This window comes from Myxocyprinus asiaticus, chromosome 24 (assembly GCF_019703515.2).
Source record: "Myxocyprinus asiaticus isolate MX2 ecotype Aquarium Trade chromosome 24, UBuf_Myxa_2, whole genome shotgun sequence".
Classification (NCBI taxonomy): domain Eukaryota; kingdom Metazoa; phylum Chordata; class Actinopteri; order Cypriniformes; family Catostomidae; genus Myxocyprinus; species Myxocyprinus asiaticus.
Genome location: NC_059367.1, coordinates 11,713,259 through 11,736,115, shown reverse-complemented (window position 1 = coordinate 11,736,115; position 22,857 = coordinate 11,713,259). Strand labels below are relative to the sequence as shown.

At 40.4% G+C, this 22,857-nt stretch overlaps 1 protein-coding gene across 2 annotated transcripts in view; it reads left to right on the top strand.

Moving 5' to 3' along the window:
• bcar3 (BCAR3 adaptor protein, NSP family member) overlaps nucleotides 1-22,857 on the top strand; it is a 130,407-nt gene that overhangs the window by 37,592 nt on the left and 69,958 nt on the right. The window contains exon 1 of one of the 2 annotated variants that reach the window (XM_051652772.1): nucleotides 15,957-16,172. The exons of the other annotated variant lie outside the window; for it this stretch is intronic. The gene's annotated coding sequence lies outside the window, so the exon portion shown is untranslated. Of the gene's footprint in view, nucleotides 1-15,956; nucleotides 16,173-22,857 lie in introns of those variants that run through there. 2 annotated transcript variants of the gene reach the window in all.

The window sequence follows — 22,857 nt, the reverse complement described above, 5'->3', positions numbered from 1 at the left end:
AGTGAGGCTGACAGGCTGAGGCTCGTTTCCAAGGCATAACACACTGCCTCCACTCCATTGCTATAGAGACTGACACTTTCTAAAATGGGCTGTTGAATTGGATGTCTTGGATCAGCGACTTTGTGAATCGAATGGACTCCATGTTTTTATGCCTTTAGAAATAGTATTGAACAGCTGTATGCATGGATTATTAATTTTTTTATTGGAAAACAAGATTCTTTGCAAACACAAATGTATTAAAAGTTACAGTTCAGGCAAAAGCTTTGACTAGTCTGAAATCATACAGAGGTGAAGTCAATATCGGCCTACTGTAAAAGTATTGAATGTTTAAAATACGTCTGGTCTCTGTTGGCATGGTCCCATGCTTGAGAACAGTAACTATTGTTTTTCTGAGAGGTTTAAGCTGTTTGAGGAGTCAATAGGTGGTCTGATTAAACCAGCTTCGACACATTTAACAGCCCATCCTGTGAGAAATGCTACGCAAATGTTAGTTCTAGTTATTTCATAGATCGCCTTTAAACAATTTAGAGGTCAAAGCAAAGAGAGGTGAATCTCTTCTGCTGTGCCCTTGTGAGAAAGATTGCATTAGTTTGGTGAGAAAAGGTGATTTTTCTCCAGGACAATTGGCAACATTTTGGTAATAGCTGTGTTTTCGAATCAAACCTTTGCTGCTGAGTTCCCCTAACAATTTGATTCACAAAGACCATTTTATACCCTTCACTTTTGCATCCTGTTCTCATCTACTGGGAGTTGCTAGAAAGAAAAAATGCAGGGGCATATATATACTCTACAAAGGAATTTCCTTAGGTCCAGTGTAGTGGAATAATTTATTTGAACTAGTTCATTTACTGTACATGTACCAACTGATTGAATCAATTCACTAAAATAAATGGACTTCCGAATGCTATAAGTGAATTGTTGAGCATGTTTGATTACTCCCTATAATTGCTGCGTGTGACAAATGTTGCATTTTGTGATGCTAGACCACTACGTTACAAAAAGTACGGAAGCTCACTACTGGAAAAGCTACAATATTGTGAAAATAGCTAAACTGCTGTCTCGCTACTAAAAATGTAAAGTTAGTAGTGTCACTAATTTTAGTTAGTTTCTCCCCAACACTGCTAAAGTCAAATATCTTGTAATGCTGTTATTAATAAAATGATTGTACCAGCAAAGACAAATTTCTTAAAAGAATAGAAGACCAAAAAATGAAAATTCTGTAATCATTAACTCACCCTAATGCAGTTCCAAACCTGTATGCTGTTATTTTTTCCATGGAACACAAAAGGGTATGCTTTGATCGTTCTCACGCCTCTCTTTTCCTTACAACAAAAGCATAAAGTGATCACCATAAAAGTACCAAAAGTCCATATGACGTTTTGAAGTTCGACAGACACTGGTCAGTGTCTGCTTTTGTCGTGTGGAAAAGGTTAGCCTGGACATTTGGCAAAATATCAAAATATCTTATATACATTGTGTTCCATGGAAGAAAGAAAACCATACAAGTCTGTGATGAGGAGGAGGGCCCAATCGGGCTAATCAGCCGAGGAGAGGGATAAGGCCGAGCCGGATGCGGCAGTTCAGGAGAGAGAGAGCGACACGTAGCTGCCGTGTGTGCATTTGTGTTTTGTGTCTTGGTTTAAGTTTTCATTAAAATATTATTTTGATGCTTCGTCCGGTTCCCGTCCCCTCCTTGACCATCTTAACCTTGTTACAAAGTTTAGTTTTTTTTAAAGTATGAAAGTCAGTAAATGATCAAATAATTTATAATTTTGCCTTAACAATTTCTTAAATTTTTATTTTATTTGGTGCCATTTATGTAGTTAAAAAAATCTGTGTGCCGGCCCATGTGTATGTGTGTGTATATGTGTCAAATCATGCATGAACACTGTAGTGCACAATGTACAGTCATGTACAGTATCAGCAGCACATTGCAGTGATGTTTAAAAATGACAGGCTGCACTTGTGTAGAGGGGCTGAAGTATACTATTAAATGAAGCATGCTATTAAATGGGTGGTTGGCTCACAGCCTTCCCTGCTATCAGAGCAGATTGCAGATTTGTTCAAAGGGATGGCACTACATAAAATTCCCTACATAAGCAGTTCTGACCTACATAAATGCGCTCCAAGGTCAGCATCACATCTTTAAGTATGAGCATACTGTATTTTTTTATCCATTAAATTTTTTTTTTTTATATAACCTTCAATGGGACTTACTCCTGTTGCACACAGTATGCCGAAGTGGCACGTGAGCAGTACCTAATCAGTACATCAGGACAACTTTGCTGCAAACAACACTTGTGCTTTTAAACCCGCAGCGTTTCTGCTGCAGAAACTATTGCGCTCTGTACAGAAATAAAATGGTTATCAGGAGTGAGCTATTGATAAGTATTACAAACTTGATTGTCACAAAATCTTATTTACATGTTGCTGGTGTCATCTAATGTAGTTTTGTAGAATTCTTTCATGTAGTGACAGCCAACACAATAAGCTCTGCTTATTTCAAACACCATTCAGTGGTATAGAGAGGGGAGGACAATGAGCCTTTGGATGTTGTTTGGACAGTTTGATCACTTGGTTTGGCTTGACCACTCTCAGTAATATAGTAAGAAATAAGTAGTTATGTACAACCATTGAATGGTGATATCTCTTTGTTCAAAGACCAGCCAGAACTTTTAAGTGTTGAATTCTAAAAGGACACACTGTCAAATATATGTGTTAACTTATCATCTACAACAACAGCCGAGGTAACTGCATCTCACGCTGCTTCCTTTGTTAATTAATTCTATAATTAAAAGTAAGTTGATGGTCATAGAGCACTTTGTTGCTCCACAATCAATCTTTTTTTAACCATTGTCAATACAAGACTGAGGTAAGTCTAAAATTACCGACCACACGGGCTGTTGCGATTCACTTATTGTTATTTTATATTATTTATTTTTTTCCTGTGTTATAAATCATACAAACATACTAAACTACAAAAATATGCTCTGTGCAATTTCAATTTTTTCATGTCAACTCATTCTGTCACTTAAATTCAGCGTGAGCAGTTCAGCAAAAATAGACTCTGCGCCGAAATGATCGCAGCAGTGCTGCTTGTGCCTTGCTGCTTCTGCTTCCGAAAAAATATGCACTGCTTCTGCTCTGCTTCAGCGTGCATTGTGCAACAGGCGTTACAGTGCATTAACGTTATTATACATTATTGACAATGTCAACAATACAAAATTGTCGACAAAGTTTTTTGTTGTCAAATAGTCGTTTGATCTCATTTAACATAACATGAGATCACATTAAACTCTAATGATGACACGTGAGAGCAACACTGCAGCTCGCGCCTGACAAAGGAGAGGAAGAATTACACAGCTCACAGTCCAGATGCACTCTAAACCTTCCAAACAGCTTCAGGTGATGTAGATCGCAATGTATGAGGGAATTATACAAAAATACCAAATAAGTAAATACAGAAGCACTCTCGTTGTGGAATAAGTGGAGCCGGAGCTCTTTAAAGGAAACACCCCGGCGTTACATCTTAAATGCATTTATATTTAATACGTTATAGCTTTATTAAAGTTCAAATAATACAGAAGCAGATCATGTAAATAACTACAAACTCCGAAACTGTCATTTCTCTGTGCGGCCAGTGCCTCTTCTATGAGTTGCATGAATGTTCCGATCTAAGGGGGAGAGACTGAAACTGCACCCGGCTGAGGCACACTCTGGCATGGGGACTCTCATCCCTCGAGTGCGCACGCTTGCTGCAGCTATATTATAAACTGATTGGCTCGCGAATTATTGAATCACAATAAATGTCACTGAGCATTTCTTATCGTGAAGAAAATGGGTAATATGCAGCTTTATTAATAAGAGAGAGTTTGTTTTTTTGAGAGTTAAAGATGGATTGATGTGAACAGAAAGGTGAGAGAGTCTTCGCCCCATTATACACTGCAACAAAATATGTTTTTGTTTTGGTTTGTTTTCCAATATAAACCTAAAACTCCTTTAAAACAATGTACATTTTCTTTAGCAGCTATACTGCAGAAGAAAAGATTGTTCCCTGTCTGTCACTCGACGTTGTTTCGATGTAGTGACACTAGGGGTCACCCTTGGGAGCCCCGAACACCTCTGATCTTTGAAAAAAGGCCAATGGGAATTGGCAAGTGGAATTTGCATGCCACTCCCCTGGACATACGAGTATAAAAGGAGCTGGCTCGCAACCACTCATTCAGATTTTCTCTTCGGAGCCGAGTGGTTGTGTTCAGCAAGCTGAATTACTCTGCCAATCCATTCACCTCGAAAAGCTGTTGGATTTACGGCGCATTACAGTGGCTTCTCCCTCTCTTGCACTGGTGAAGTGCAGAGAATGCCCCTGGGCGCTTCAGCAGCTAAAAGAGTATATTCTTCCTACTAAAAGTGTATATTTTCCCTTCTAAAAGAGGGGCATAAACAGAGAGTGTCTTTTTAAAGATGCCTCTCCGTTTGTGTGTATTTCCTGGTTGCGGTTGTTACCTCTCCGCTTCCGATGGCCACGATCGCGGTCTTACGTGCTTGGGCACTGCCCACGCAGAGACAGCGTTCGTGGACGGGTCATGTTCTCACTGCGAGAGTATGACCATGGCAACATTGCGGTCATGGTTTTTCCTTCATTAGAGGGAAAGACCATCCCAGTGGCTCCCCGCCTCGGTCCTTCTACATACGGGTTTGAGGCCGCGTCAGTTAGCACTAGGGGCGATGTGGGGACCCCAGTGGGAGCCATTCTGCCAGGTAACTCCCCACGGACCTCCCATTCCCCAGTAAGCTCGTTTGCCCTGCTGGGATGAGACCGCCGGCTCGTCTCGGGGCGAGTTCGCAATCTCGTTTCGGCGCTCGCGAAGTGGATGAGCTCTTGATTGCAGCATCGGAGAGTGGGCTGTCCAGTCTGACGCTGAGGACACGATTGGGCTCCCACCTTCGGGTGTGGTCGCCCAGTCGTAGCCTGACGCGCAGCTGGCACCCCCCCTGAACCCTCGCAGCCTGACGATTGGTTCCTGGGCCCGGAGCGCCACTCACAGCCACACCGCGCCCGGTCCCTTTCTTCCCAGTGATGCATGAGGAGCTCCGAGCTCTGAGCTCCTCTGGCCCCGGCGTGGATCCACCTGCAGGAAGCAGACGCCACCCGTCTCACGGCCGGCCACCAAGAACCCGAGAAAGGCTTCGAAGCTCCCCTGAGACGGGCGACTCAGGCACGTGGAGACCTGCTGAAGGCCTAGAGATGGTAAGCAGACAACTCCATCCCCCGGTGGAGGGCCGGGAGGAGAATCCTTTACCTTTTCTTTGATTCGCCGCATGCCCGAAGGGAGCATTCCGAAAAGGAGCGGTTTCCTCATTCCCTGGGTCACATATCCGGTGCTCACGACCACCGGACACCGTTCCTTTATGGCAGGTATGGCGCTCCAGCGGTGGCCCCCCCGCCCCTGCGTGCCCAGCTGTGGCACAAACACCCCACAGTTCTGACGGACTGCGGGGACAACTTTCCTCCTCACCCCGGCCCTATGGTGGGTATCCGGAGCCAGGTAAGTCTTTCGATGTTCCCAGACTCAGCACGGCCACGAAGTCGGGGCTCCAGTCCCCTCGACGTGGCGCCTCAGGCTCCGCCACGAGGCCCCACCTGCCGGTACATCCGACGCTATTGTCCCCTTGATCCCCCTCGCTCGGTGCTTGGGGCATGGCTCGTGCTCCCCAATCCGTCGCAGTGGTTGATCAGGACCGTCCGACTCAGCTACGTGATTCAGTTCACCAGGCGCACACCCAGGTTCAACGGCGTCCACTTCAATTCAGTGAAAGATGAGAACGCTGCCACCATGTGTGCGGAGATCACTACCCTTCTGCGGAAGGGTGCGATAGAGCCTGTCCCTCCGGGCGAGATGAAGAAATGGTTTTACAGCCCCTACTTCATCGTACTGAAGAAAGGCGGTGGGTTGCGGCCAATCTTGGACCTGCGAGTACTAAACCAGGCTTTGCACAGACTCCCATTCAAGATGCTGACGCAAAAACACATTCTAGGGAGAGTCCGGCATCAAGATTGGTTCGCGGCGGTAGACCTGAAGGACGCGCAATTCCATGTCACAGTTTTACCTCGATACAGACCCTTCCTGCGGTTTGCTTTCAAGGGCTGGGCATACCAGTACAAGGTCCTCCCCTTCACGAAGGTCACAGAGGCAGCCCTTGCTCCGCTAAGGGAAGTGGGCGTCCACATCCTCAACTATCTTGATGACTGGCTAATCCTAGCTCACTCTCGGGATGTGTTGTGTGCGCACAGGGACCTGGTGCTCATGCACCTCAGCCGGCTGGGGCTTCAGGTCAACTGGGAAAAGAGCAAGCTCTCCCCAGTTCAGAGCATCTCTTTTCTCGGTTTGGATTTGGACTCAGTCTCGATGACGGCGTGTCTCACGAACGAGCGCGCACAGTCAGTGCTGAACTGTCTGAAGGCGTTCAGATGGAAAACAGCAGTCCCACTGAAACTTTTTCAGAGGCTCCTGGTTCATATGGCATCCTCAGCAGTGGCCATGCCACTCGGGTTGATGCATATGAGACTGCTTCAGCACTGGCTTCAGACTCGAGTCCCGAGATGGGCATGGTGCCGTGGGACACATCGCGTGGTCGTCACGCCAATCTGTCGCCGCTTCTTCAGCCCTTGGACCGACCTAGCTTTTCTACGGGCAGGGGTTCCCCTAGAGCAGGTCTCCAGGCGCGTCGTGGTTATGACGGACACTTCCAAGATGGGCTGGGGTGCCGTATGCAATGGGCACGCAGCCGCTGGCTCTTGGACCGGCCCGTGACTATGTTGGCACGTCAACTGCCACGAGTTGTTGGCAGTACTGCTCGCCCTGCGGAGGCTCTGGTCTTTGATCCAGGGCAAGCATGTGTTGGACCGGATGGACAACACGGTGATGGTAGCGTACATCAACCACCAAGGCAGCCTACGCTCCCATTGCATGTCACAACTCGCCCGCCATCTCCTCCTCTGGAGTCAGCAGCACCTCAAGTCGCTGTGAAGCCACTCACATCCCGGTGACCTCAACACCACAGCGGACGCACTGTCACGTCAGGTTACGCTCAGGGGAGAGTGGAGCTGGCCGGGTGTACCGCTTGCACATAGCACCTTTCCCCTCCCCTGAGGTGAATACGTGTGCTTTGACTCCCAGTCGTGTTCACAAAGTTGTGATCCCTGGATGACTTTCCTCCTTAGCCCTGTGGCAGATGAGTTTGCGGAGAAACTCACTGCCAGCCCAGTACATGTGCTAATTAAGCCCTGTACTGGGGTAGGTGCTCCACATGCGCTGGTTCCCCATAGGTGACCCCATGGATATATCTTCTGCTAAATCGTTTCCCTGTCAGTAAACTGCGTCTTCCTTGGTCAGAGGTTCCTCTAGCCCCCGGTCACCGTGTTTGTGTTGGGTAGGACCTACCATGGGACTTCTCCACATGACATACTTCCGACAAGACTCGGTAAGACCATGTGACATATTTCCACTCAAAATACCCCCACCCAAAAGATCAGCCGGCCACCAAGAACCCTAGAAAGGTTTCGAAGCTCCCCTGAGACGGGCGACTCAGGCACGTGGAGACCTGCTGAAGGCCTAGAGATGGTAAGCAGACAACTCCATCCCCCGGTGGAGGGCCGGGAGGAGAATCCTTTGCCTTTTCTTTGATTCGCCGCATGCCCGAAGGGAGTATTCCGAAAAGGAGCGGTTTCCTCATTCCCTGGGTCACATATCCGGTGCTCACGACCACCGGACACCGTTCCTTTATGGCAGGTATGGCGCTCCAGCGGCGCCCCCCCCCCCTTTGAAATATATATTTCAAAGATCAGAGGTGTTCGGAGCTCCCAAGGGCGACCCCTAGTGTCACTACATTGACACAACGTCTCGTTCCCTCCATCAGGGAACGGAGGTTATGAAAGTAACCAGGACGTTATCTAAAAATTTTGAATATAATATTAAAAATACAAATATTTTAAAATATCTAAAAATCCTTTAAATAAAGATGCATTCACCTGAGAAGCAGCATATAAGATATTTAGACTTGCTTTTACAGAATAGATCTTGAATATAAGTATATTTTGTTTTTACTGCACTCGCAGGAGTATAACCAAGTGAAAAAATACACTTATATTTAAGATACATTCTCTTAAAGCAAGTCTAAATATCTTATACGTTGCTTCTCAAGTAAATGTATCTTGTTTTAAGGATTTTTAGACAATTGTAAATAGAAAACAAGACAAAAACACTTGATAACAATAGGATTTTTTGCAGTTAATTAAACTTAATAAAACGTTTTTTTTTTTTTCTCTTTAATTCAGTGAATGTCATTTAGAGGTATTTTTAAAAGATGATTTTGTCCTCTTTATTGTTAGTAAGCACGTTTAATACAACCTTTTAAGTCGGGGCACAAGCTGAATAATCTGTTAAGAGCTAATGATTAATTGTTGCAATTATCGCCGAATAGTCGAATAATTGTTCTAATAATCGTTAGATTAATCGATTATCAAAATAATCGTTAGTTGCATCCTTACAATGCAGTTTTAGAAATACAGGAAGGGGAATGTATTTTCAGTACTTTCTTGGGATTTCTTTCCTGTGTAACAATACTACATTGTTTTAATGGCCAAAGTACATTTTAATCCTAGCATAAACACTGAAAAAGGCTAAGCCTAAAAATGGTTGAATTGCAAAGTGGATATACACTGCAATTCTTCCATTAAGCTAATTTTGGGTGATTTGTAAAGCCTAATCCTGAATAAGCATTTGAAAACGCAGCATAATCACAAACATTTTGAGAGCAAGAGCTGAGCCTGGGAAAAAAATGTGAGAGAACTTTTCACTAACACCACAGTCAGATCAAAGCCCAGGGTGTCTCTTAGATATATTCTGGGTGTTTCTTGGGCGTTTTGTGGGAACACTCTTCCGTGTCTTTGCGCTCACACTGGATGTGAGAGTAGAGCTGGCATCAGCTCTCTCACCCCACTGTCATGTCCAGTTCAGTGCCAGCATTTCCTTAGTGCAAACACATTTTTCAGCCAAAATGAACAGCTGGGCCTACTCCTAAAAAATCTCTTTGTTTTGAAATCTAATACAGTTGAAGTCAGAAGTTTACATACACTTAGGTTGAAGTCATTAAAACTCATTTTTTAACCACTTCACAAATGTAATATTAGAAAACTATAGTTTTGGCAAGTCGTTTAGGACATCTGCTTTGTGCATGACATGAGTAATATTTCAAACAATTGTTTACAGACAGATTGTTTCACTTTTAATTGACTATATCACAATTCCAGTGGGTCAGAAGTTTACATACACTAAGTTAACTGTGCCTTTAAGCAGCTTGGAAAATTGCTAAAAAATTATGTCAAGCCTTTAGACAATTAGCTAGTTAGCTTCTGATAGGAGGTGTACTGAATTGGAGGTGTACCTGTGGATGTATTTTAATGCCTACCTTCAAACTCTTTGCTTGACATCATGGGAAAATCAAAAGAAATCAGCCAAGACCTCAGAAAAATAATGGTGGACCTCCACAAGTCTGTTTCATCCTTGGGAGCAATTTCCAAATGCCTGAAGGTACCACGTTCATCTGTATAAACAATAGTACACAAGTATAAACACCATGGGACCACGTAGCCATCATACCGCTCAGGAAAGAGACGCATTCTGACTCCTAGAGATGAACATAGTTTGGTGCGAAAAGTGCAAATCAATCCCAGAACAACAGCAAAGGACCTTGTGTAGATGCTGGAGGAAACAGGTAGACAATATCTACATTATATCCACAGTAAAACGAGTCCTATATTGACATAACCTGAAAGGCTGCTCAGCAAGGAAGAAGCCACTGCTCCAAAACTGCCATAAAAAAGCTAGACTACAGTCTGCAAGTGCACATGAGGACAAAGATCTTACTTTTTGGAGAAATGTCCTCCGGTGTAATGAAACAAAAATGTTGCTGTTTGGCCATAATGAGTATCATTTTGTTTGGAGGAAAAAGGGTGAGGCTTGCAAGCCGAAGAACACCATCCCAACCCGTGAAGCATGGGGGTGGCAGCATCATGTTGTGGGGGTGCTTTGCTGCAGGAGGGACTGGTGCACTTCATAAAATAGATGGCATCATGACGAAGGAAAATTATGTGGATATATTGAAGCAACATCTCAAGACATCAGCAGAACTGAAAAGCATGTGCGAGCAAAGAGGCCTACAAACCTGACTCATTTACATCAGTTCTGTCTGGAGCAATGGGCAACAATTCCAGCAACTTATTGTGAGAAGCTTGTGGAAGGCTATCCAAAACATTTGACCCAAGTTAAACAATTTAAAGGCAATGCTACCAAATACTAACAAAGTGTATGTAAACTTCTGACCCACTGGGAATGTGATGAAAGAAATAAAAGCATTCTCTCTACTATTATTCTGACATTTCACATTCTTAAAATAAAGTAGTGTTTCTAACTGACCTAAGACAGGGAATGTTTTCTATGATTAAATGTCAGGAATTGTGAAAAAACTGAGTTTAAATGTATTTGGCCAAGGTGTATTTAAACTTCTGACTTCAAATGTACATGTCCAAAATATTTCCATAATGACTGATGATACCTGGGCATAAAGTAGCTATTACTCCTCCATAAAAAGATACCTTTCCAGATACCTGTATTGAGCTCTCCTGTCAGCTAGACCAGTGTTTCCCAACCTTTTTTGTCGTAATTACCACCACAGCACCATCATTAAGGCTCAAGTACACATTCATCGACACAAAAACAAAGATGTCTACTAAAGGCTAATTATTATTTATATACATTAATATAGAAATATCTTTATATATAAATATCAGTTATGACATTTATTAATCAATAACATAAAAACAAAACCATGCCATGTGCTGTGCTGTGCTGTGAAATGCATAATTAGTTAGCTTGCTACACTGGGAAATATAAATTTTACTAATTTCATTTTATCATTCATTTTTCATCATTTTGTGTTTCAACATTTAATTTTTGTAGACAATATATTAACATGTATAAACAATAAACATGTAGGACAAACTATATAATATTTATATTGTCAGGCCTGCATTATTATTGTTTACATGCACAATTTGTACTATTTACAAGTATTTACATGGATATGAAGAACAAATGCTAAAACGTTCTGTCTCTTTAAAAAAACCGGCAGTTCCATGTTTTGTTTTGGTTGAGCGAAAATAAATGAGAGTGGAGTGGCATTCCAATTTTGATTAAATGTTTTTTTTTTTTTTTTTTTTTTATCAACAACTGACTGTAAAGAACAGAAAGGATATTAAAAGAGACATTATCAATGACAAAGAGATTGCATGGATCTCGTCTTTGGACACACATGCACGGAACAAGTCAAACCAAACTCAAAATGCAGTGAAAGGATCTCGGTGCATTACTTCACATATTAAAAGATTGATCTTGGTATCTTGGTATAAAATCATGAGATAGTCTTTAGCTTTAGATCTCTCCTGTGGGCATGCTTCCTGTAACTGACAGGGACTTGGCCTTGTGCTCATCATGATGACATTCTGAAAAGCTTTTACAGGGCTCCAGACTAAAAAGATTACTTAGGAGCCCACTGGCTCCTTAACTGAAACATTAAGGAGCCAAATGGCTGTTTTTAGTCGCCAAATCATATAATTGCTTGATTTCGATTGTTGTTCAGAAACAAGATAGAAAGCAGAAGTAAAAGGAAGCTGATAACCCATTAATCAGAGTATATAAACAGTATATATATAGTGGAGAAGATACGCAATTTTGCATTCTCCTTTTGTCTCATCAATGTTCACACCCATTTCATAATTTATACAAATATAAGAGATAAAAAAAAAATGTATTTAGCACTGCTCTTCAGAATCTACATTACAGATATTTACATAAAGCATAGTATACATATAGTAGTGTGTTGCCTTCTTGAGCATCAATGAATGTTTGCACCTTGTGTAATAGTTGTGTATGAGTCCCTCAATTGTCCTAATTGTCAAAAGCTGGATCACATATATATATATATATATATATATATATATATATATATATATATATATATATATACTGTATATATGAAGTGGTGTGGTACTTTTAATTATAAAGAAGCCCAAAATACACATGGGACTCCTATTTTAAAAATGTCTGCGCTCCAAGTTGTGAACAAACTGACGGATGTTTCGCTGAGAAAGTGACTCTGATTCAAACTGCTAATCTGAGCTCCTGAGTTCACACCCTCAGTTCTTTTCAGGTGATTCATGAAAAAGACCCGGTTCAAAAGAGTCATTTGGTCACGACTCTGGGTTTGTTGTTGGGTGCGGTGCAGCGAGCTCATCACATCAGAATGGGTGTAAAGTGGCGCGAGACACACTGGTGGTGCGTGCTAAAGATGTATTCAATAACTCACAAGATGATATCTGATGAAACCGCATATGAACGCACACAACCCGACTGTCACCAGTGGTGACTATATTTTAAATTACTGTCGTAATCTATTATTTTTGGGCGCATTTGCGACCATTTTAGTCACAGTCTGGAGCCTTGTATTAGCTGCGACGATAACTAAGTTTAAAACTTAGTGACTAAGATGTGTATACACTCACTGTGCACTTTATTAGGAACACCTGTACACCTATTTATTCATGTGATTATATAATCACCCAATCATGTGACAGCAGTACAATGCATAAAATCATGTAGATAAATCAAATCAAATCAAATCACTTTTATTGTGGGTCAGGAGTCAGGGTCAGGAGCTTCAGTTAATGTTCACATCAACCATCAGAATGGGGAAAAATGTGATCTCAGTGATTTTGGCACGATTGTTGGTGCCAGACGGGCTGGTCTGAGGATTTCTGTAACTGCTGATCTCCTGGGATTTTCACACACAACAGTCTCTAGAGTCTACTCAGAATGGTGGCAAAAACAAAAAACATCCAGTGATCGGCAGTTCTGTGGACGGAAATGCCTTGTTGATGATAGAGGTCAACGGAGAATGGCCAGACTTGTTCGAGATGACAGAAAGGATACGGTAACTCAGATAAGTACTCTGTACAATTGTAGTGAGCAGAATAGCACCATCGAACCTTTAGGCGGATGGGCTATAACAGCAGAAGACCACGGCTGGTAATTTATTAGGAACATAGTGTTCCACATCAAATGGAAACTGTGTAAAAGGGCAAAAAGACCAAGATGTTTGGCAGGTACAAGTTTTTGTTTAGGTAAGGTTTTGGGATCATTACTTAAGACAAACAGTATATGAGAAAGGCATGTATATGTACTGTACATATGAAAATAGATTTATAAATATCCCCTATCAAAAGCATACTTAAAGTCAACATGAAATGGCATTCACAACCCATTTTACTTCCACAGTGTGACATATTTCTGGTTAAAATGAGATATTCAACAAGGAAAAAAAGGGAGGGACTTGATTTTATGTATCAGGAATTGACTGGATCGTAAAAATGTTACGAAAAAGGAGGGTTTGAAAAATAAAAGGGCTTGGCAACGTCAGCCGAATATTAAAGTTTTTTCAGAGGCGGAGCAAGTTAATATCTATGATTATGAAGACATTTGTTTTTTCTTTAGAAAAACATTGAATCGTTCACAGTACCAGGAATATATTATTAAGAAAACAAATAGGTTCAACTTTGATTTTATGTTGACTTTATCAAATAAATCATTGTTTTAAAGATGCTAGTATTGCAATCAGTGAAGATGTATTTTTAAAAAAATTATCAAAAGCATCGTAACAAACAGCATTTATCTGTATGAGCCTTTATTGTTCCAAGCTGTATTTGCTATAACTATTTTGAATTATGAGCCACTAGTCACTGGGGGGATGTAGGTGGTCAGGTGTTCTGACTCCATGTTAAGGTGCCTAAAGAGATGAGATCATCAGATTAAAGCAAAGAATGTCCATTCTCAATCCCAGACAAGGACTTAAGGGTAGAAGTTACCTAACTCCAGAGCTAATTTATGTGTACAAATGTGAATTTTACCAATTACAAAAAAAGCCACCAAACATGTTTCGGAAAAACTTGTGTCTACCAATTTTGAGGTTGGTACGGTAACTCAGATAACCACTCTGTACAATTGTGGTGAGCAGTATAGCATCTCAGAATGCACGTCGAACCTTGAGGCAGATGGGATACAACAGCTGAAGACCATGTTGGTTCCATTTCTGTCAGCCAAGAACAGAAAGCTAAGGCTGCAGTGGGCACAGGCTCACCAAATCTGGACAGTTAAAGACTGAAAAAATGTTGCCTGATCTGATGAATCTCGATTTCTGCTGAGGCACACAGATGGTAGGGTCAGAATTTAGCACCAACAGCATGAATTCATGAACCCAACCTGCCTTATGTCAACAGTCCAGGCTGGTGGTGCTGGTGTAATGGTGTGGGGAATGTTTTCTTGGTACACAATCATCACTTGAATGCCACAACCTATTTGAGTATTGTTGCTGACCATGTGCATCCCTTCATGGCCACAATTTATCCATCTTCTAATGGCTACTTCCAGCATGATAATGCACCATGTCACAAAGCAAAAGTCATCTCAAACCGGTTTCATGAACATGACAATGAGTTCACTGTTCTTCAGTGGCCTTCCCAGTCACCGGATCTGAATCCAATAGAACACCTTTCGGATGTGGTAGAATGGGTGATTCGCAGCATGAATGTGTAGCTGACAAATCTGCAGAAATTGCGTAATGCAATCATGTCAACATGGACTAGAATCTCAAAGGAATGTTTCCAACATCTTGTGGAATCCATGCCATGAAGAATTAAGGCTGTTTTGAGAGCAAAGGGAAGCCCTGTCCAGTATTAGTATAGTGTTCCTAATAAAGTAGTGATACACATTTTTATATGCTGATTAATTATAATTAGTTCATGATTAGTTTGTCAATCTGTTCGAGGTACACTTGGAGTGTTTTCACAGAACACGTTCTTGCCTTTTTGGAGCGTCTCGATGTGGGTGCATCACGTTTAACTTGTTTTCAGCATCTCTAGGCATGAATGGCATGGTTTTTTTTTAACGGTACTATGTGAAGTTAGTTGCGGTTTGAAACTTCACTGTGCATTGTGCCTAGCAACACTCTTTTGCTGTGACTATATTTACAATTATGTTGACTTAAGTAATTAAATTTTAGAAGTGCAGTTGCATTTCTTCCAATGTTTTGTGTTCTAGCTTTCATTCACAACATTAAGAGGGTATCCGAGTGAAAGGGAATCTAAATAAACCTGTCTGACTCTCCTCGGCTTTTAAGTCAAGTCTGTTTGTACACTTTTCACAATACATATTGTTTCAAAGCAGCTTCACAGAAAGCATGTCCCCTGTGAGCAAGCTAAAGACAACTGCAGCAAAGTCAGGTCGGACCGCGCCCGATCTCTCTGTCTGAATCATTCGGGAAGGAACCCTGGCTTTGCTGTTTGTTATCATTCCACTGACAATGAGGAGCAATCCAAGGACAAAAAGAAGGGAAATTGTTTCCCCTAATGACAACAAAACAAACAATCAACTGTCATGATAAGCACAAGGACCAAAGAAGTGTCCTGCTATTTCTGAAGAAGCATTTAAATGGTTTTGCAGGTTAGTGCTTGTTGTTCATGTCAACCCAGAGAGGAGGATGCTATTTTAGACTATTTTAAAATATCAAAGTCATTGTGTTTCCACTAATAACTTTGACAAATGACAGAAACTGTGAAACTTTGTCCAAAAAAGGCAAGTTGAACAAAAAGGGTCAGTAATGTGAGGACTCTGGGCACATGACAGAGGAAAGGGCTGCTGGGGGGCAGGGGCTATTGACTAGCCACTTGCCAGAAGACTCCTCAAGTTCCGCCCATTGGAGAAGGTGTGTCTGGGAAATCCTAAATCACTCCCTTGGGGGCTGAACTATGGAGAGAGAGAGGGAGACAGAGAGAGACTTGGAGGGGATTGTAAGATTGCTTGTGAATACCGGCACAGTTTATTGTAGGAGGTCACTTACAGCGTAACAGGATTCTCTTTCACGCTCGTCTTCTTGTTAGTATGAATCTGTGCACTAGACCACAATGCTTATTGTGAAACTGTAAATTCCTACTCACAGACTGCAGGAAAAAAATATTTCTGTGTTTTTGCGTACTTGGAGAAGCCACAATCTGTAGCCAGGTAAGAAAATTTAAATTCGACCACTTTATTGAAAAGTTATCTACGTTTCTGAAAGTATCTTTTTGAGGGAAAAAATTAATTTATTCCATTTGTTCTGTAAGAGTGATGTTATTTTTATTTGGATCATTGGATGCCCACTTATGTAGAGATGATTACTGTTGTAAGATGTTTAAATGCAGATGTTTCATACTTCATTTATCTCATACCTTTAAATACATGCATCATTTTGGCTATTAAACAACAAATTATGCTCAACTATGACTGTCTACCCTTATGAGCAGTGGGACTTGACACTTTGTGTGTTTTTGTTGTATATGTGAAGGAATCAGTAGCTGACAGTAGCGGTTGTGAGGAGGGGTGTGAGTGTGTGTTTTGAAGTATCTCGCAGCAGCAGAAGTGTCTGTTGTCTCATGAGTTGCTCATGTGGAAAAAAGTGGTGGATACTGCTGGGGACTTTAATATTTTTGTGATTAATTTTTCACAAATCTCTCTGGCCAACTCAAAGACTGAATACAGCACTGCGGGTTGCACCATAGTTGGGACAGCAGGGGGTTTGGGCTTGACATCTCCTCTCAATCCTTCCTTCTTAACAAAGGACGGGTCATATGTTTTGTCTATTGTGTGAAAGATTGAACAAGAGAAAGCTATGAATATGAATACGTTTAAATGTCTGTGTGAATTGTGTTTCTCGAATACTTTTTTTACTTCTATAACAACAACTCTGTGAGTGTTTTCATGTACAATATGCAGATAACTATCTTAAATCATGCTAATACAAGTTTAAAAATGTATTTGTTTTTCTCTGGTCTTGATGTCAGAATGTAAACAGATATGCACTCAATGAGTGTCTTTACATGCACACCAATGCAAATGATCAAAAATCTGATGAAGCAAGAAAGCAGCATTTAGAGACTTGAAATCATCAGATTATTGTCTTCTTTTGACGTCAAACCATAAACAGTCATGAACACAACACTTGCGCACATTGGATAAGCCTGTAAGAACACTGGTAAAAGTGTTTACATGCATAGAGAAATTTAGGATAATGGGCAGAAAAATCTATGTGTGCCGATTGATTTATGCTTAAACCATTTATGACCTTACCCCAATAAAAGAAAACCGTTATGCACTTTTCAGACTTGCACCTTAAAGGTAAACTAGCAGAGAAAATGGGAAGCCTTTTCTGTTTTGAGCTAATTCTGTCTTCCCTTCCTTGCTCTCAGAATTAGTTTGTTTGTTTGTGATGTTTTCCTCTAAACATACTCAGAGTAATTAGGGAGCTATCGTGTTGCATGTGATTGGACTGGAAGATCTTAAAAGACCTAGTTTTAGCATATAGGGCAGAGAGAGCGACGGAAGTGACCGCTGATTCCACGCCTTCAGTGAATGGGCATGTAGTGTGTTCACAAATTTGTGTGTATTTCCACACTTCCTATACTGATAAGGCTCAGCTCTAGGGCTCTGCGTAATGAACCACTCAGGACTGATTTGTGGCTGTTGTCTACTGGTACTGGAGTCAAAGTTGAAACAGAAAGTGTTGTGTCTGCCACTGGGAATGGAGGAGAGAGGCTGATGTATTGTTGTCCATATGTTCCTCACTCTGTGTGTAGCAGAGGGGATGCACTGGGTGAACTATGGTGCATTTGTGGTTGTTTTGTCTCCTGTTGCTTTTACTGCTATTGTCAGTGACAATACGACAAACAATCAATGTGACAAAACGCAGTGATGTCATAGAGGAAGCTGTAGAACTCTCATCTATACAACACAGACTGTTTTTTTGTTTTTTTTAAGGAATGTTTTGTTTAAGCTTAAATGTGTAGATTCTGCACCACTAATTTCATGTGTACAAAGGAAAAACACGTGTACAGTAATGGACATACAATGAAAGTCTATGGGGCAAGGCATTGCACCAGAATAAACATTGAAATACTAGAGATACACCGATGTATCGGCCAAACATCAGTATCGGCCTATAAAAGCAATTATCTGTTCTATCGGACATTGGATGATTGTTTAAAAACAGACTATTATGTCTTGTCCAAATGGGTGACAGTGCTGTGTGAATAAAATTATTATTTAAATTAATTTTAAAGTTGTGTAAATATCAGTGTTTGAAACAAGGTAGTATAAAAAGCGGAACACTAAACTATCGGTATCAGTAGACATTGATCTAAAGAATTAAATCAGTGCATACCTATAAAATACACACTGTAAACATCATACATGTAAACATTAAACTACAGTAATACAATAGCTCACTAACCTTTTCTGTGCAATGTTATAATCCGATTTTGCAACATCAGTCATGATCATTTAATCAGTTAATCCTGGCTACTTCCGCATGATACACGCAATTATACCAGAATGGGATGTGGCGTACCTATTCACAAGTAATGTTTGCACAGAGAAAAATCGCCATACTGGAATTTAAAGGTGGGATACTTTGTAAGTTTTGCATTATACTGTACGTGAAAGGATGCAAGCAAGGTGCTGTTTACATGGAGCAAACATCACCCACAGGAATTATGTTGGTAACAAATAAGCAGAAGTTCATCCAGCTAGAACAGTAGTCCCAATGCTAAAAGGACAATTCAGATAACTTTAAAGCTCAAATAACACAATATTTTTTGTGCATAAGAATTAGGACTTTAACAAAAGCACAAGCTTCACATTTCTGCTTTCAATCCAGGAATGCCTTGCCCCATAGACTTCTATTGTAAGAGCATCACTCTAAATGCACGTTTTGGTTGTTTTTACAAACTGAGGGATGACATATGATGTTGATTAGTTTAACTTATATTAAACTGGAATATTTCTTTAACAAAGTACAACATGACTTTTGGTTCTACAAATCAGTGGTTAGTTCTATTCAATCTTTAGAATTGTTCTCCACTCCTTCATGCCATCCTGACTGATGCATGACTGTGTGTTAAGAGCTCATTAAACCGTACACTCTCTCATCTCACTCAGGCTTTTGTATGTTGTAAGCAGGTTTGAATTAATTAAAGGAGAACTGCATTATTCCCGAGATTCCCACCAACTCCTGTGGGGGAAGGCTGTACTGTGAAAGGGCCAGGGTGAGAATAGTCGTCTTGTTGTTTGGAAATGCGCATAGAATTCTCCTCCTTCATATGTTTAACCTTTTGCTGCAAAAGTGAGTGCTCTTTGAAAACTGTTTGTATTACACGCATGTTTTAAGTATCATGAAGAAAAAGAATCACACACACAATGTGACCTTGTCTTTGATTGTTATTGTTTCCAGTACAATTCCTACATATGCCCCTTTAATATGGTTGCATTATTGCCTCTGGCTAATTCTTTTAAAGCAACTTGAAATGGGCATGGAATGCTTGTTAACAAAAAGCTTGACAGTATTATAAAGCAATAGTAGAGGCATTTATCTAAATAGTAGAGATTGTTACAATAAAGTCTAAATAAAGTATAAGATAAGATTTTTTTTCTGTAGAGCAAATACACTCAAATTTGAAGTGTGTAATTCCTGCACAACTAATGGCACCAAATGGAATTGCAATAATAATGACTGTTTTCAAACAGGTTTCTCAAAATATCCCAACGTCTTCCATTGTTCAGGCAAAACAGAGTTACCATCTAGTACCATCCCAAATTCACGCCATCGGTTGGGTAAATATATATAATAAAAAAAATAAATAAAAAAAAATGACATGCAACACCTCTAAATTGACCATGTAGTACGTTTTTGTGTTGTAAGTGTGTGAGTTTTATGTGGAGGATGATGGCACTCTGCTATTACCAGCTAAGCTTTCAGAATTAAATAGGGAGAGGGAGAGAGAGGGAGTCTAAAGAGGAAATAGACGATCAAAGCATTAATTAAGAACCGTTAAATCAGTGTTTTGCATATTCATGACCTCCGTGGAGGAAGAGAAAGTTTAACAGCTTAATTGTTTAGCATATGTAATCCAGAACCACAGGGGACCTGTTTCTGCATCTCTGTAGTTCTAACAGCTGTCTCTCTGCTTTCACCGGGTGCTGAAATACTGAAAACTACACCACTCAGGGCTCTTAGACACCATGTTAGTCTACAGTGGCCTTTTGACCTTGGATGAAAGAACGAGCAAGGAGCTCATTTTTCAGATGTCTTTTACAGTAAGTAGTTTGTTTTTGTAACAGTGACAAATAAAGGTAACATTTCACATTACAGTGTCCCTGGTACTACAATTAATTACTATATTAATAACAATCACAACGTATAAGTAGAAGTAGTCCCACAAAACCCGATCCTGAACCCAATCCAGCAGCTTGATCTCATGAAATTTACGTGAAAATGGCAACATTTTTGCAAACCAAAATTACGTGCTTTTTTACAAGTTTAGCTGCAGTTTCCCAGTGAAATGTCCGGGGGGGGGGGGGGTCAAAATTGAGTGAAATGATGTTGTAATCAGGGGAGATTTTTAAGGTGAATATTAGATGGATGTTTTAATCAGTAAAATGTACCTCAATAACCTATAACTTTAACCTAAACCTAACCAATAGTGTTCTAAAAGAGAAATGAGAGGTGAACAAAACAGACATCCTTACCCTAAACCAACACCTAAACCTAACCAATAGTGTTTTAAAATCAAATTCAACATGAAAAGCACATTTACTGACACAACCTATGGCACTTCCGCTTTATTTTCACCTTCGTTTAAAAAATCCTTGGTTAGGCCTCTGAGTCCAAAGTCCAACATTCACTGAGCTACTGTGAGCTATAGTGCAAGCTAATCACGTAGGAATAAGTGTGTAAATGTTGGTGGGTCTGTAACACAAGCATTAAAATGTATCATTTTTATTGTTTATCGTGTTTTGATATAAAAACATAACAGTGTGTGAGTAATAGAGCAAAAATAAGTGGTTATAAAGTCATAAACAGCCATAGTACCCGTGATTGAACAAATATAAACACACAGTTGTTGTTGTGCCTCCTGTGTTAATTTCACCAGGAAACTGCAGTAAAATGTAGAACGCGGCACGTAAATCTCTGTTTGCATAAATTTAGTTACAGTAACATTCATTCTATGAGACTAGGTTGCTATCCAGTGACCTGTCCCAAACCAACTGTCAAATTTTGAGACCGAATCCAGCCTGAGCCAGAAATCACTCACTCTCTTTTTATTTCCTCTCCGCGTGAATAGACCCAGCCATTACATTAATAATATTAGTTACATTAAAATTAAGTCATAATATATTTATAGTAATAATTTTTTTAAATCACACTGTAAAAAGTGGTAACATGCAATTGTTACCTCAATGAGCTACTTCGACTTGATGTAACCCTTAAAATGGGTTTTGTTGGTGTAACCTTATACTTTATAGTCATGATGATTCAGACATGTTAAATACAATTTTTGACTTGATTAGAAACAGTTAATTTAGATGTTACCAGATGAAGCACATTTGAAAGGGTTTAATTTGTTACTAAATGCATTTCTATATACACTGTAAATAGTTTTTTCAGGTAACCTAAAATTTTACTTTTAATGTGGTAACATCTACATTAACTGGTTTTATGCAAGTCAAAAAAATATTATTTAAAATCATTGAATCAACCTGAATATATTAGGCTACACAAATGACAGTAATTTTTTAAGGGTTAGATCAAATAGGAATAGCTCCTTAAGGTACCAATTGTAAGATGTTCACTTGACATGAAAGTATTTCCATGAGGCATTTTGCTCATCTTAAACACACCTCTGGTGAGGGTCAGTCTCCTGTTACTCAGAGCTGACTATGTACACAGTGACCATGTCACGCATCAGAAGCCTACTGCTGTCTAAATCAGAGATCTTACTGAGACAGGAAAAGTAGCAATTTAGCTTCATTTTTAGAATGCTCTCCGATATACATCTTAATTAAAAAACTTCATTACATACAGTAAAAACTAAGCCAAGAGGGTCTGGCCCCTTAAAATTTGATCCCTTATACAATTGATATGAGCCTGCCAGCTTTTTTTCCCCACACACTGTTTTGTTCCTGTTTTTATTTTTGTAAAAGTCACAGTTGTCCTCCTAAAATCACCAGTGTATAAGAATATTAACACTCAAAGCCCTCACCCTGACACAGAAAGTCCAGATCTGCTCTCTCAGAGGAGCATGACTATCCCTCACTCTCTGAGACATGTGAGTGAGACAAATACATCTGAAACCAGAAAGGGGATTCTTGACTTGCCATGATGATCCCACAGTAAAACTGATCTGTGGATTTTAATGTCTCCTAGCCAATACACACACCACAAGAAAACAGCATTAGTCAATGGAGTCTCATGTTTCAGGGCCCTGGGACAGCGCACAGGTGCTCCAGGTGCATAACTATACAGCTGAGGTATTCACAGCGGGCTTTCATAACACTGCAAAAAAATGTCATGATCAAACCATTAAAAACCTGCTGTGAATCTAGTCATTACATGGCAGAACACCCAGACTGTATAAAGAGTTATATAAAAATAAATAAAGAAGCCTCAAGGTGTATGACTCCAGATTTTGCTATTTGTTGTCTTATTGCACACTTACTGTATATTGTTCTTATTTCTAAAATTCTAAAAGTTCTGTTCTAAAACAAACACAACTCTTTCCTAGGGTTTGTTAAACCTTAAATTAAACTTAAATAGGGCAGGACAAGAGCTAGTCACATGATAAGCTGATTCAGGATGTTGAGAAACTGGCTGTCA